The sequence below is a fragment of the Acinonyx jubatus genome, chromosome A2 (genome assembly GCF_027475565.1).
Source record: "Acinonyx jubatus isolate Ajub_Pintada_27869175 chromosome A2, VMU_Ajub_asm_v1.0, whole genome shotgun sequence".
NCBI classification, from domain to species: domain Eukaryota; kingdom Metazoa; phylum Chordata; class Mammalia; order Carnivora; family Felidae; genus Acinonyx; species Acinonyx jubatus.
The window spans coordinates 95,892,088-95,907,733 of NC_069383.1; the positions used below are offsets into that span (position 1 = coordinate 95,892,088).

A 15,646-nucleotide genomic window follows, 5' to 3' on the forward strand; every position below is an offset into this window, starting at 1 on the left:
AACTTGGTTTATGCAATTTTGGCCTACTGATGAGTTAACAATAGCTGGTAATAAGGATTGCCAGCCAAGAATTCTCTGAGCTAATTTAGCCATCCTGTAAGTACCACACAAAAGCCCAAACAGAGCGTTTTCTGAGATTGCCAATTTTTCTTTGATTTCCAAGTTGAAGGGTTAATGAGGAGGTGGGAGTGGATGATGATGGGAAAGAATCCTCTTTCTGAACCTAAGAGGCGAACCATTCAAGGAAACCAAAGTGTAGGCTTTAGCAGAGGTAATGGAAGTGTTCTGTGGGACCAAGAATGAAGTCACCGCTGAGGCCATCTCGATATTATCTGGATCTCTTAAGGTCACCTGCCACTCTTGTTAAGGTACAGCTAGCAATGTATGAATGGTGTCTTGGAACAACCCATCTCTCTGGAATCCACTTTCAATGTCGAGAATTGTTTGGGGAAGGGCATGGAGCCCATACTAACAAAATCTCACTGAACTAGGTTATTCCTGTTCATTACAAATACTCACGTCTCTGTGAAAGATACCTTCAATATTGTACCTCATTTGGAAGGAGGTGTAAGTAGACCCAACGTTGGAGAATGGCACCTTTTCATGATTTTTCCCTGTTTTTAAAAAAGCCCAGATGGAAGAATGTGAACATTTTAATATAAAATATACCAAACCCCCAGACCTCCCAGCCATTAAACCCGAGGCGTGATTACCCTTGTGTTAATGAAGCCTTTATTAGACATAAAATTCCCAGCAGTTACAGGACAGGAGCAGCAGGTCCCCATCTTCAGGGGGTGAATCAAGTCCATATGGTGGCCTGAGAAAGCCAATGGGTATGACTTATTAACATCCCCCCCACCCCCGCACCCCCTACTTGTTTTGCTCCGCTGGTGTCAGTGTCCTCTTAGATCTCTGGGATAGATTAGAATGGCCTGAAGCAGGCATCTCACAGGAAAGCAGAGCAGCCTCTGGGGAGATCCCAGGGTCCACTGGCAAAAGTTTCCCTTGCACAGGTCTTAAATGTTGATAGTACTTTGTGCTCTGAGTGTAGGTTGAATGGAATCAAATGCAGCTTTGCTTTCTCCAGTGTTAAAAAGATGAAAGCCTGAGCAATACTTTTTAATAGACTTAATTTTATTAAGCACTTTTAGGTTCTCAGCAAAATTGAGTGGGAGGTACAAAGATTTCCCATAGACCCCGTGACCCACACATGCACAGCCTTCCCCGTTATCAACATCCCCAACCAGAGGGTGCATTTGTTACAAGGGATGGACCTACGCAGACATGTCATTACTATCCAGGGTCCATAGTCGATGTTAGGGTTCACTTCTGGTATTATACATTCTGTGGCGTTGGACAGATGCATAATGACGATATGTACCCACCATTATAGAATCATACAGAGTCATTGGCCGCCTTAAAAAATCGTCTTTAAAAATCCACTTATTTGTAATATTTTTTTTCCAAAAAAGATCAAACGTGAAACTAACTTCTTTTTTTACAAAGCTGAATATAATTGAAAGGTTGAGGGAAGAAAAGGGCTGAATTCCCCCTTTTTTCAATGGTCAGGTGAAGCATGCTATGTGCATTGGTTTCTGCTTATTCGCACACCCAGCCAGGGAAAGATCACAAACTCCCTCCCTCTTCCTACGTGGCAGTTCCCCTTGGTATCAAAAGTCTTCTAAAGCCAGTCTGAATTCGAAGTGCAGTTTGAATCTTGTGTGTCTGACTCTACAGATCTCTTCTTGGAAGGCTGCCCCTGGAGCAACCTGGCTTTCCTATCCACCTCGTGCCCCACAGGTGTTGATATTCTACTGGAAGTTCTCTCCCACCCCCGTCCTAGTGTAACCGTGGGAACACCTGACAAGTTCATGTGCATACACATGCATTTAGTAGATAGTGCATAACTGGGACTGACTCGCATTGCATTTCTGCAATGGCTGATTTCAGGAGTAGAATAAGCATGCAGAATTCTAAGAAAGTTCCCCCTGAAAAGGAATACTCTGTTTCCCTCTGTCCAAGAGCCTGATTTTAAGTTTCAAATCAAGTGTGAAATAAGAAGCTTTGAAAGATGGCTATCAGCTATGTAGATAGGACTTACTTTTCCCTAAGATAAGCAGAATGAACAGCCATTAAATGCAACCTAGAGCACTTGCCATGAAGGGATTAGAAAAGCAAAGACGAGTTTTCCAGGGGAGCGGGTTTTGTTTTGTTTTGTTTTAAATCTCTAGCAGTCCCTTGTCACTTGCTAAGGCAAAAAAACACAAAACAATAGAACCAACCCAGTCCAACCCAAAGGAAACAAAAATATATCAGAGCACGTTAAGCGGGATCTTCCCTCTTGGTCGGAACTGCAGTGACAGCCCCAAATTATGGGCAAATAGTGCTAAGTGACCGAAATGCTACGTCCAAAGTGCCGCCAGCATTTCGGGCGAGCCATCTCACCAGAGGGCTTCCAGATGCTTGGCAGGAAGGAGGCCAGGCATCAACTCCAGCTGTTAGGGTTGAGTCTGCCTGGTGCAAAAGGAGGTCCTTCCGCAAGATTTGCATGGGAATCCCGGCTCACAATAAAGACAGCCAGAAGGAAAATAGCAAGCACAAAGCAGTTTATTAAAGCAAAAGTACAGTCTCAAGGTGGGAGAGTGGGCAGGTTCTCAAGGTGAAAGGCCCCTAGGTTGTTTGGGATTGGGTATTTGTTGTGTCTCTCTGGGCTGGTGGAACTGTGCCAAGCAGTGGGGTGGTCTTTCATGGAGGCTGCTTCCAATCTTTTGGGAAACTCCTCCCACAAGTTGGGAGGGGGAGTTTTTGACCCCGTAAGTCTGTACCCAGTCGAGGCAGCCTTTCTCCACGGAATGGGTTCTACCTGCAATGCAGATACATTATAAAGAGTCTAGGGGTTACCCTGAGTCAGAGGTGGTAGAAAAGAGCTCCTGTTCCGCCCTATGGCTCTTTGGTCTGTCAGCCCCAAAGAGCTTAGAAGCCATAAGGTCAGGATATTGAGCTCCTGGGCTTTTAATGTATAAATATATCACCGTCCTTGCCTCCAGCTCCTGTTCTCTGTCAGTCCCCTTCAGGGACTTGGGAACTCTGCTTTGGGGTATTCCTTCCACTGCTCAAGTGTAGCTCCTACCTAACAAAACCAGCCCTCTAAGAGGAGGCCTTGGAGAAGGGGCTGCTGGGGGGATGCTGAGCCTGTGAGGGGAGATGGTTTTCCGCTCTCAACCTTGCCTTGGAAATGGCGTTTGAATTGCTGCTAATTCCTTTCCTGTAAGCTTGGGAAGATTAAGGGTGGGAATTGCTCAGAAAGAGTTCCTGCAAGATAAGGAGAAAGGACATGTACCCCGTGGTCGGATCACTTAGCTAGTTCTGACCCTGGGCTACTAAGCCTATGAGAACCTCCAATAAATTGAGGAGAGATGTTCTTTTGATAGACTTCCAGGTGCAGAGAATGCCAGAACTATGCGAGGCCTCACGAATTACAGAAGCTGGATCTAGTGGAAATAAGCGGTGGGTAGTAGAGTAGTCTGGGATTCGGGGATCTGTCCCAGGCATGGTGTGATGCCTCCACTGAGATGCAACCCAGTCACCAGGATGCTCACTGCAATGAATGGGCCCTTTGTCAGTGGGGCCTGTTGGGGCCATGGCCATGTCCTCCAGCACAAATGAGGGACAGATGCCCTCTTTTCTCTCCTTCTTCTGCTGCCTACAATGAGGGGCTTGTGCCCAGAAAGGACCGAGGGAGATCCTGGTGCCCTGCCCACGCCAACCACAGCTCCAGTTCTCATTAAGGCAAGAAGAGAGGAACATTGAATTCCCAAACTGAGCATCGTTCCAGCAACTGACAGTGGCCGGGAGACATAGAGCTGGGCCAAGCTGTCATTAAAAGTGTCAAGAAATGAGGATTTGGTGGGAGAAATAGGAAAGCATGTAGAAGAAATTAGACTTGCAGGCTTTGATTTGTCAATAGACTTGTTGCAAGGACTAGACTTCAAATCCAGTCTATGTCCTCAGAATAGGTACAGACCCTGGCAGCACTCCTGGCTCAGAGTGAGCAACTCGAGTTAATGAGGTTGAATTTGAGGGGAACGCTAACTTCTCAGTGGCACTCCCTCCTAACTTGAGTTGAGACTTGAGAGGGTGGCAGCCCCAAAGAACAGATTTCATTTTTTAGGGTGTGATAGAGAATTGGGCTTCGTTTGCATGTAACTTCGCTTGCTGGAAAGAGCGATAGCATGTTCTTGAAATCAAAGTGTGGATAACCATGGAATCCATTATAATGGGACTAGTTTGGTCATTGGAATACCTAGTCTGTGCCCCTCTAGGACTGAGATGCTCATTACCCCATTGCTGAGAACAGATGACAGCTCTCAGTTGTGTCCCTGTCTGGGACTGGTCCTGGTGCTAAAGACGGGCACCTCCTTCAATGTCATTCCCCTTCCCAGGAATATCCAGCCACCAAGGTCACACTGTAGGGCAATTTTCCGCTGATTCAGGGCAACTCTGCAGGGCCATCCCGGCTCCCGGACCCTACAAAGGACAGGCAGACACCCTGTTGTGACCTCATCTCATTTCAACTTCTGCCTCTGAACCAGGGTCAACGATGACAGCTCACCAGCCAGATGTAGCCTGCTGCTTGTTTCTGTAGGGCCCATGAGCTAAGAATGGTTTTTACATTTTTAGATGGTTGGAAAAAATGAAAAGGAGAAGATACTCTGTGATATGTAAAAATTACATGCAATTGAAATTCTGGTAAATTTAAATTTACTAGTGTCTGTAAGTGAAATTTTAGTGGGCCACCTCCAAGCTCATCTCTTTATATATTTTGTGTGGCTGCTTTTATGCCACAACAGTCAAACTGTATGGCCCAGAAAGCCAAGAGCATTTACTATCTGACCCTTTATACCAAAGTTTGCTGACCCTTGCTGTAAACCAGTCCTGCTCCCCTCACTCACTACCGGTGTTGAGCCTGAGCTCATGTCCTAAGCAGCTTCCAACATGAAAGTCTGCATCTCCAGGTTTCCTTCCTCAGGTCCCCGACTAGCGATGGGCTATCATTCCTGGTTCTCAAAGTCCTCAAAGACAAGACTGCGCTCTAGGGCGTTGGACATCTCGCCACAAGGAATGTCCTACCACAATTACACACATTTTCAATAACAGTGATTTTCTAACTTCTATCAGCTTCCTGGAATCTGTGATTTAAAATTGATAAAACAATACTGGGGCGCCTGGGTGGCTCAGTTAGTTGAGCATTCGACTTTGGCTCAGGTCATGATCTCACAGCTCGTGGGTTCGAGCCCCACATTGGGCTGTGCACTGACAGCATCCTAACCAATGCAGAGATTTCCTTCTGTCCCCAGAGATGTCACACACGGTGCTCCTTGACCTTCATGCGACTCTGACAAATGTGTGTTCACACGTGAGGGCACCGAGGCTCAGGGAGAAGGAACATGCCATGCTGATGAATCAAAAACCCGACTCCCGTCCTACTCCTCCTAAACCCCCGTTCCTTTGGCTGCATGATGTACAGGATTACTCACTTCTCAACTGTACATTATAAAACAACAGAAAATGCTGAAATTCACAATGAAAAAGAAAAAATCTTTATGTTATAGTTGACAATGTATGGTGCTCAAGTTCTTTTACCTCCATTTGTTAATGGAAATGAAAATCCATTTTAAGAAAAATGTTCGGGGGCCCCTGGGTGGCTCAGTTGGTTAAGTGTCCGACTTTGGCTCAGGTCACGATCTCATGGTTCATGGGTTTCAACCCTGTGTCGGGCTCTGTGCTGACAGCTCAGAGCCTGGAGCCTGCTTCGGATTCTGTGTCTCCCTCTCTCTCTGCCCCTCCTCTGCTTGTGCTCTGTTTCTGTCTCTCAAAAATGAATGTGTTAAGAAAAATTAAAAAAGAAGGGGACACCTGGGTGGCTAAGTCAGCTAGGCATCCGACTCTAGGCATCCAACTCTTGATCTCGGCTCAGGTCATGATCTCATGGTTTGTGGGGTTGAGCCCCACATTGGGCTCGATGCTGTCAGTGCAGAGCCTGGTTGGGATTCTGTCTCTCCCTCTCTCTCTACCCCTCTCCCGCTCATGCCCATGTTCTCTCACTCTCTCTCTCTCTCAAAAATAAAATAAACCTAAAAAACATATGACTGTTACTGATACTAATGCATCTATTTAATAAAATAGGTGATGTTGTTTTACACACAAAACTCGTTATCCATGCTGCATATTTTATTGGATTTAAAAAGAGCCAATATGATGCTTGTATGATGTAGATTGGGGTCTCAATTCACTACCTCCCAGATTTTTCAATGGTCCAAGTCCCTGAGGTGGAGAATTACCATTCTGAAGGAATTTTTTGTCAAAATCTCAGCCCTCCCCTTCCACAGTTAGTAACTGAGTTGGGGGAAGGGGGCTACATAAGTGCTATTTAACAGCTAAGTCAGTGACATGACACAGGCTTAGAATTCTCAAATTTTCATGAAATTCTTTGGACATGGCAAACTCTTCATCCTGAGTAGACACTACACCATGTGGAAGAAATGATCCATTTTCCTTTTTTTCTTTTTAAAAATTTTTTGGTGTGTCATGTTTCTTAAACTTTCACACTGTTGTTTTCTCCCCCCGACCCTCTGTAGCAATTAACGAGAAAAACATTCAAACAAATGACTAAAAGGCTCTGTGTGTTTATCTTTGGGAACTGGCGCTCAGTAGGTAATGATCTCAAGTAGAGCTTCTCGCTGTTTGTTCACATGGCACTTGGTTTTTCCTTCACTGTTTGTCATACTGTGTTTTCTCAATTCTCATGTGTCTCTCTCGCGTAAATTCCGTAAGGGCAGCGGACATATCTGTTTTTTCTTTTCTTGTCTTTAGAGTTTTAATTTTTTTTTTTTTTTTTTTTTTTTTTTAGAGACAGAGAGAGAATACAAGTGGGGAGAGGGGGAGAGAGAAAGAGACAGAGAGAGAGAGAGAGAATCTCTGTGCGGAGCCCAACACAAGGTTCAATCCCACGATCGATCCCACGGTCCTTCCGTTTGTCACCATATGACATCGTTATAGGACCACTGACTACATTCCCCAGGCTGTACCTTTCATCCTCATGACTTGGTCATCTGGTTTCCTTGTTTGTGATGCGGTGACAACACAGTTACTCTGATAAGTCTATGCAACTTTTCAATATCAATTTGGAGTCAAAAGTAAAAAGTAGTAGAACCTAAACCAGATACGCTGTTGTCTTCCTGAGGGTGGGGGTGGTTGTCTTGGCCACCCGCGCTCTGCTCTGAGACGCCTGGCGTTCTACAGCACAGGCACTACCATCCTAGAGGTCAAGGCCATCTTGCTCTAGCATGGGGCCTCAGGTTCCCAGCTTCTTGCTCCTGAATCAGCTCATTGTGTGAATCCTATAAAGTAGTTCATACTCGAGTTATAATAATTTTATTGAACAGCCCAAAACTTTGTGGGGGTTTGACTATTATTAAATGGTTTTGTGGTATTTAAACCTTCCGCCACAGTCTATGGAAATTTCCTTTTCTATTCTCTATGTGTATATGCTTCAGGCAAATCCCACGGAATCCAGTCCAGTGCAGACCAATAAAAATGTTTAGTCTAGATTCCTTATCTTTTAGAGATATATACTGAACTATTTATGGCAAAATGAAAGTATGTCTGGGTTTTGGTTAAAATTAATGCTGGGGAGTAATGATGGGGAGATGGGGAGGGTATTGGGTGGGATTCTAAATGAAGCAAGACTGGCATTCGCTGAAAATAGTTGAAGCGGTGTGATGGGTATATGGTTGCTATTTTGCATAGGTTTGGAAATGTCTTTAGTAAAAAGTTTTTAAAATGTTCTTTAATTATTACCCTAGTTATGTATGCACACTAAATTACCATAAATAAAAAATCTATAATAAAGGAAACCACTAGAGAGGGAAAAAGTTCTTCAGGATCTTATTTGACCAGACACATATGCCCTGGCCTCTGAGCATGGTCTTCTGTGAGTGTTGGGAACAGAGGGGGATGTGTTTTGCTATTATTTCTCCTTCCTCCTCCCTTCCAGATCTTTCTATGTCATTTCCAGATCTTCTGGTGGCTGTGTAGGGAAGAGACTTTAGGGTCATATCCTTTCTTGGATGTTTCTGCGTCCGGGTCCCTGTGGGCAGCAGGTGTCCAGCCGCTGGCTCTCCCGGGTACAGCTGTCAGTTCCTGGGGGGCTTGCTGCTGGAGCATTTGTACTGCACATCTGCTTTGCACGGGAGGTGCCCTTGGGCTTCATGCCCACTGTCACCTGTTCAGTCGCTGCCCCTGTGATGAACCCCACAGTATCTACCTGACACTCATGGTCCTGGTGGAGCCATATACAGGGTGGAGGCTCCCATTACCCTTCCTCCCTCTAAGGCTCTCTCTCCACTCTTCCCTGCAGAGTCTGGACAGATCTGCTGCGCAGTGAGGCCTTCCTTAGGGTGCCCTATGCGTTTTATTGCTGGTTGTTATTATTAGCATCACGCCCAGCGGGGACCAGCCTGGACTTCGCACAGAGGGAGGCAAAGGAAGGCGGCCCTGCCCTCCGCTAGGCGGATTCTGACTTCGGGCTGGCAGCACAGACCTTTCTCGCACATTTTCTGTGTCTTCAAGCCTCACCTCTGCTGCTCCCGTCTCCCCTGCAGTTTTGTTCTTGGGACTGCATTTCATTCACCCCTAGGGCGTGCTACCACCCACTGCTAGAAGTATGCCTGCCCTCCCTGCTCAGCACACCCTTTCATTCAGCTACATCCTGGGCAGGGAATGAGGCCTTCCTGTCCACATCCACCTCGCCAAGCAATTGTCCAAAGCCCTCAGCCTCTCTTCAGAATCTTATCCGAAGCTAAAGCGTGGCTGGGCTCCGACTCCTTCTCCTGGCTTCCTGAGCTTTTTGAAATCAGGGTCTCCGTTCCCCCAAACTTCAAGGACTCTGCCCCTTCCCCATCTTCTGCTCTCACCCCTGTGTTTCCTCGTTCCTTCCTGCAGACACAGGCTACTGTAGTTCACAGAGCAAGCGTGCATCTGAGAATCTGGAGGTCCTACCCTTAGGTGAGCTGTTCCTTTGTGTTTGTGTCCTGTTTCCCTGCAGAACGGGAGACGGAGGAGGAGAAGGGAAATGCACAGACAACAAACAGAGAGGCAACTCTGCCATTTCTCTTTCCCTGGTAAAACCATGAATGAATTCATACTCAAATGATAATGGTTGCTATCTAACACATCTTTTAAGTACTTACCCCCAATCTGCTGATTGGCCACAGAGTGGCCACCTGGGGGCTTGAAAAACAGCCCTAGACTGGGTCACAAGAACTGGGTCAGGCCCCACAGGCATGAAAATAAAAGAAAGACCACTAGCTGAAGGGCACCGTGCTGGGTTTGGGAGACTGAATGCTCTGGGTTGAGTCTGCAGAAAGGTTTACCGAGTACCAACATGTCCATGAACATCAGTTTCCTTATCTGTGGAAGGAACAAGTACCCTTCTCCTAGGCTTGCTGTGGGGGGATTAAATTGAGATGATTGATATATTTTAAAGAGCATTAGAAACCAAAATGCACCTATGCAAATAGCAGTTATCAAAACCCCTTGGGGCCTCTGAGAACATAAGATATTCTGACCATAGAGCTGATTTTGCTTAGCTGAACCAAGAGAAGTCTTGAAAATCAGCAAGATAGGTAATTTATGGGCTGTCTTCTATGGCCTGGACCCAACTATGTTATACCTCTCCTAACTCAGACAGCACATTGAAAAGGAATCTATTCCCAGAGGTGGAACGTGGATGGGAGAGGAGTCGGTGAGCTATTATCCTTTCCACATCTGGCTTCTTTCTGCCCAGGGAAGCACAGGGGTGTGGTGAGCTGGCTCCTCCTATGACTCCCCCAAAGCCAGGCCGGCGTTCTTCCTGGGGAGGGCCAGGAAGCCGAATTTGACCTGGTGCTTGCGTAGGACGTACCAAAGGCAGACCGTGTTCTCTTAGCTATGGCAGACTCCAGACCCTTGCCTTACAGTTGACTATCACCTAGTACCTGGGGTCCAGATGGTGCAGAGTCCCTTTCCCTCTTAGTAGACCGGGACCGCTTGCTCCTGTCCTCACATGCCGCTTGCACTTGTGTGGAAGGACAGACACACACAGTGTCACTTTCCTTTATATTTAATACAGAGGCCGCGTAACTATTTCAAATGTACCTCAGCACCCTGTATGTGTAATTGCTAAATCTGGTGACCACAGCCACGAAGGGCACAGGATGCTGTAGACATACAGTTATTGCAGGTTAGGACCTCGTCTGATGGCAGTGGTGACATTGACGGCTCAGGGATTAGGGCACAAAAGAGCCACGATCAGTTAACTTTGGTCTAGCGTTTCAGAAAGAGAAGTAACCTTCAGAAACTGCCAAAGCAAGGCCACGGACAAGCATCGTCTGACCAGCGCTCCTCGGTGGCAAGCCGATTTTTGAAGTTTAATATTGCGACGCAGGGTGATTTATAGATTGCCCTATTGAAAGACTTGACGTGAAGTTTCCATGCAGGGCTACAGAGCTCAGAGCAGGTGCAGGAAGGGCCATGTTCCAAGAAAGTCAGGAAGTGCCCTCCCTGACCAAACACCGCAAATCCTCTGCACACAGAGCAGTGCTTGAGCGAGGCAGAAACGCAGGTGGAAGCATGCCATTTTCTCCAGGCAAGACAGGTAACTTACAAAAATAAAGCCAAACGCGCCCGCGGCGTCAGCTTGCGTGTAGGAATTTCTGTTTCACGGTGCATTTACTTTTCGTTGTGGAGCCAGGTGCCCCTGAATGCAACCCCCTCGGAGGCAGATCTGGAACGCGGGGGAGGTAACGGTACAGGTATGCTCCGCTTTTTTTCTACGTGATCCCCAGACCATTCTCCACTCTTGTCTTGAAGAGCCTGGAACTCTCTCCCTCAAGCCCCCTGTTGGCCTTGCCTTTCTGCTTCTCCACACCTCTCTCCCTGTCTCCAGTGATCTTTGTCTGCTTTTGTGTTTGACGCTCCTGCTTCCTGGGCTTTCCCCATCCCCTCTACCGTGAACATATGAAATTGAAGTATTTAACACAATAAAGCAGCGTTATCCATTCTTACCCCTAAAAAGAAAAAAAAATTGAAATTGTTCTAAATAAAATCCCCGAATGAAATTATTTGGTGTTTTCATATAGCCCTTTATTAGCTGTATTAGCTGTAGTTTAATTATTTCCCTGTGAGTGGTCTTCAGAAGAAAAATGTTCCTTTTTCCCTACTACAGATAACGTCTAAGACCTAATAGAGTCCAACTTACAGGGACTAAAAAGAAGTTGTTCAGATGATATCTCCCGAATTTCACTTTAACTTTTGGCCCCACCTAAACTTTTATTACTTCTTTTTATTCTTAGTATGGCTGTGATCCTGCAGATGAGGAAAGAACTGTATTGACGCAATATTCGACATACATTTCTTTAACAATACCCAAAGGACTTAGGTTAATTTGGATTTCCATAAACACCAGAAAAGGAGTTGGGAAATAGTAAATCTATTCTGTGGGTAGTTTACTGAGACATTTACTTTTGCAATATATATGTCTTTTCCAGCTACAAATAATCAACTCATAAAACAAAGAACAATTCTAGTGTTAATAAGGAGTCAGTTCTCACTAAAGCACGGGTGAAATCATTAGCCTGTTGGGGCTTGGGAAATTCCTCTGTCCCCTGAATCTTCTCTTTCTGTCATTATCAGACTCAGTGTCATTTGATAATCCTCTTCCACTTTCCATATCTGACTATGTCCCATATTGTTCCATTCAAGGAAACAATCCTTTCCTTGTATCATGGTGTCCTGGCCAATTTTTTTTTTTTTTTTTCCAAAGGATGATTGCATTTTCTACCTCTGGATCTGCTCATTTCCCAATCCAAGCTCTTAAGCTTTTGTCAATTCTATCATGGCAAATGTGCCCCCATTTCTTTCTTTTTAAACAAATGTTTACTTATTTGTTTTAGGGGAGCGAGGGTGCAAGCAGGGGAGGGGCAGAGAGAGAGAAAGACAGAGAACCCTAAGCAGACTCCACGCTGTCAACGGAGAGCCTCGTGCAGGGCTCGATCTCATGAACTGTGAGATTACGACCTTAGCCAAAATCAAGTGTTGGATGTTTAACTGACTAAGCCACCCTAGTGTCCCCCCCCCCCCATTTCTTTAAGATGGACAGAGTTTATTTCTGTCTTAGGAGATGAGCCGTTGGTAGCATTTCCCCATTTTCTCTTTACTGATGATTTTATTTTTTATTTACTTGATAAAATGATCAGGTATAAAATCTTAAAAATTTTTTTTTAATGTTCATTTATTTTGGAGGGGGGCAGAGAGAGTGCGAGCAGGTGAGGGGCAGAGAGGAAGGGAGACACAGAATCCAAAGCAGGCTCCAGGCTCTGAGCTATCTGCACAGAGCCCGGCGTGGGGCTCGAACCCACAAACTGAGAGATCATAACCTAAGCTGAAGTTGGATACTCAAGTGACTGAGCCACCCAGGTGGCCCTCAGGTATAAAATCTTGATCTCAGTTCACCCCAGAAATGCACTGGAACCCCTTCTCCCAGCTCCCGGGAGCCAGTGTTAAATTTTCAGGAATTTCTGTGAACCACTTGTTACATTCAGCTGCTGATGGTGGGAGCCTTTATTTTATTTTATTTTATTTTATTTTATTTTATTTATTTTATTTTATTTTTGTCTCAAGGGCTGGGTGTGTATCAAACTGCCCCCATTGTTCCGCACCTTCTCATTCTCAGTTCTCACTTCGCCGACATGCACAGCACCACCTGCCACATTGACACACGGTGCCACTTCCTCTTCAGCTCTGTCACCTGGAACAGCAGTGTTCATTGTGGGGTCTGCAAACCCAGAGCAGCGGCGGAGCACCTGGGACCGCCTGTAAAGTCCTCACTTTTCCAAAGGCATGTCTGTGTGAGGCCGCATTTTCTTCATATACGGCAGGTAAAATGATAGATCACAACAGACTGATGCAGAAGGATGCGTGAGAATCCAGCCGTCTGCTCTCCGTTCAGACCCAGAGAGATCAACACATACGTAGAACAACATCAATCTTCTCACGAAAGATTGTATTTGAGTGGCAGTTTTTTTCCTAGGACTGTGTTATTTACATTAAAATGTAATGTGTTTATTATTGTTACTTATAGATGAATTAATAAATATTTAAAACTCTTCCAGCTTTAATTGTTAATACAGTAAGTAGTGACGCTGTAACCCACACAAAGGAAGCTGTCCAGAGTCTTGGATAATAACGGGGTCCCCAGGCCGAGAACTTTGAAAAGCACTGCCATTCCCATTGGTGTGGTGGGGTTGTCAGAAACGGTACCAGGCTTCACGTCCCTGAGGGCAGTTCTCAGTGGAGTGTCCGGTCCCACAGACTGTAAAGAGTCCACATCACATTGTGGTGACCTGGGATCCCCAAGAGTCTCACTGGAGTGGAAAGGACTTATTGAAGCTTTGCTCTCTGGCCGTTGGGGTGACTGTCTTGCATTAGGACGTCGCAGTCTCTTTGAGAAGGAGCAGCCCCTTGGGTATGCCTGCTGGCACAGCATGAGGGTCCCTGCGAATGCTGAGACCTGGAAAACAATGAGTCATGCCAAATATGAAAGAAAAAGACCAAATCAAAAGAAATATCATCTGAAAATTAAAATAATAAAAATGTGCTCACGTTCAGGGCCTAAGACATATATGGGAAGTGTGTATGTTTCTCTGTGTTCACCGTGATGAAACTCAGGGGTCCTAAGGGTTACCAAGGTTTTCTATTGGCCCAGTTGCAAATTCCAGGCAGAGGGAAATTCTGCAAGATTCTGTTTATGGTCCACTGCTGTGACTTTTTTTTTTTTTTTTTTTTTTTAAGAGAGAGAGTATGAACTGGGGAGGCACAGAAAGAGGGGGACAGAGGATCCAAGCAGGCTCTGAGCTGACATCAGAGATCCTGATGCAAGGCTCGAACCCACGAACTGTGAGATCATGACTCGAGCTGAAGTCGGACGTTCAACCGACTGAGCCACCTAGGCGCCCCTCACTGCTGTGACTTTGGAATGAGGTGGGGTTACTAAACCTAGGTCTCTGTGACAAACACCTAGCCTTGCAGGATTGCCTAAAGGTCTTTTTTAAGACTTTCCCCAAAACACGTGTGAAACTTGGTCCGGAGGACGGGGACGTGTGAGTAGTTTTTAAAGTGATAGTGGAGAGTAGGCCCCTCCACACCTGCGTGGCCCAGGTGTGGATCACATGCAGGTGCTTCAGTCTCCAGACGTCATCTTCCAACACCCATCGTCTTGCTAGTTTCAAATGCCTCCTTGACCATCTCTGCACACTCCAGCCCCCTCCTGCTTGTGACCTTTCCACTTGCTGTTCACTCTGCCTGGGATGTTTTTCCCATCACTCTTCGAGATCTCCACTAAAACGTCTTCTTGTTGAGGCCTGCTTGGCCACATCACCTAAAGCTGCTCCCTGCCCCCCGCCCCGATATCTACTTATCCCCTCTTCCCACCATTTTCTTTTGGTGACTCATCACCTTGTGGGATGGTTTATATTTTTCTCATTTATCTTGCTTATCATCCTCTCCTCCACTAGAAGGTTCACACCAGGAGGGCAGAAATTTCTCCCTTCTTTGTTCAGTGTTGTGTCGCCAGTGTCTAAACGTTGCCTAGCACATAGATGTTGGACAGATTGTTGAATAAATTAATAAAGTCAAACCTTACTCGCAGGATATTATTTCTTCTCGATGGTGTAGTTCTTCTTTTCTCATACAGTCTTAGAGGAAATGGAGACACTAGGGCTGGAGGTGTCTCCTGGAGCATCCTGGTCCCCATACTTGAGATCTCAAGTTCCACAGTAAATAGGTGATGGAAGGGGATAAGGGCCCGAGGATGGGGAGGAGATAAAATCACCTCACCTTAGGGAACACTGGAAATGAGGGCAGAGAAAGTATGGTTCTGGAAAGTGCCTCTGGGGACAAATGCTTGGGAGCCCAGCAGGGCACTGATTTTAATGTCTTCATGTTTCTTGTAAGGAAGGATGGGGAGATACCTTCCACATGTCCTTATTTGAGGCAGCTCCAAATGATGTTTTAGAGAATTTTGACCCTTAAAAGTGCTTTCTAGGATTCAAAAAGATAGGGCATGGCATTCTTGTTAGAGATCTGTTGACCCTGTCCCAAGCTTAGTTGGCTGTTATAGTTGGTAAAATAGGTAAAAGGGGTTAAGAGGCACAAACTTGCAGTTACAAAATACATGAGTCACAGAGCTGAAGAGTACAGGATAGTGAAAAGTCAATAGTATAGTAATAATGTTTGTATGGTGAGCATTGAGTAATGTACAGAACTGTCGAATCACTATGTTGTACATCTGAAACTAATATACTATTGCATGTCAACTATACTTCAATAGTAAATAAAAAAAAAATAATTGTCCTCGAGGCTTAACCTCAAACTCATGGGTTTTCAATAACCGTTACACATTCAGTTGAGATAAATATTTATGGAGAACTGAAATTCATTTCTTTAGACTCATAGTTCTCAGACTTGGCTTGGGTATTGGATTGCCTGGGGATTTATAAATATACAGATGTCTGAGCCTCACCCATTGGGATTCTGATTCAGCAGGTCT

The 15,646-nt window shown here is 45.5% G+C and overlaps 1 pseudogene; it reads right to left on the reverse strand.

The window, feature by feature from the left end:
* LOC106977750 (40S ribosomal protein S6-like) overlaps positions 1 to 12,866 on the reverse strand; it is a 28,178-nt pseudogene extending 15,312 nt beyond the window's left edge.
* Between the last annotated feature and the right edge of the window lie 2,780 nt (positions 12,867 to 15,646).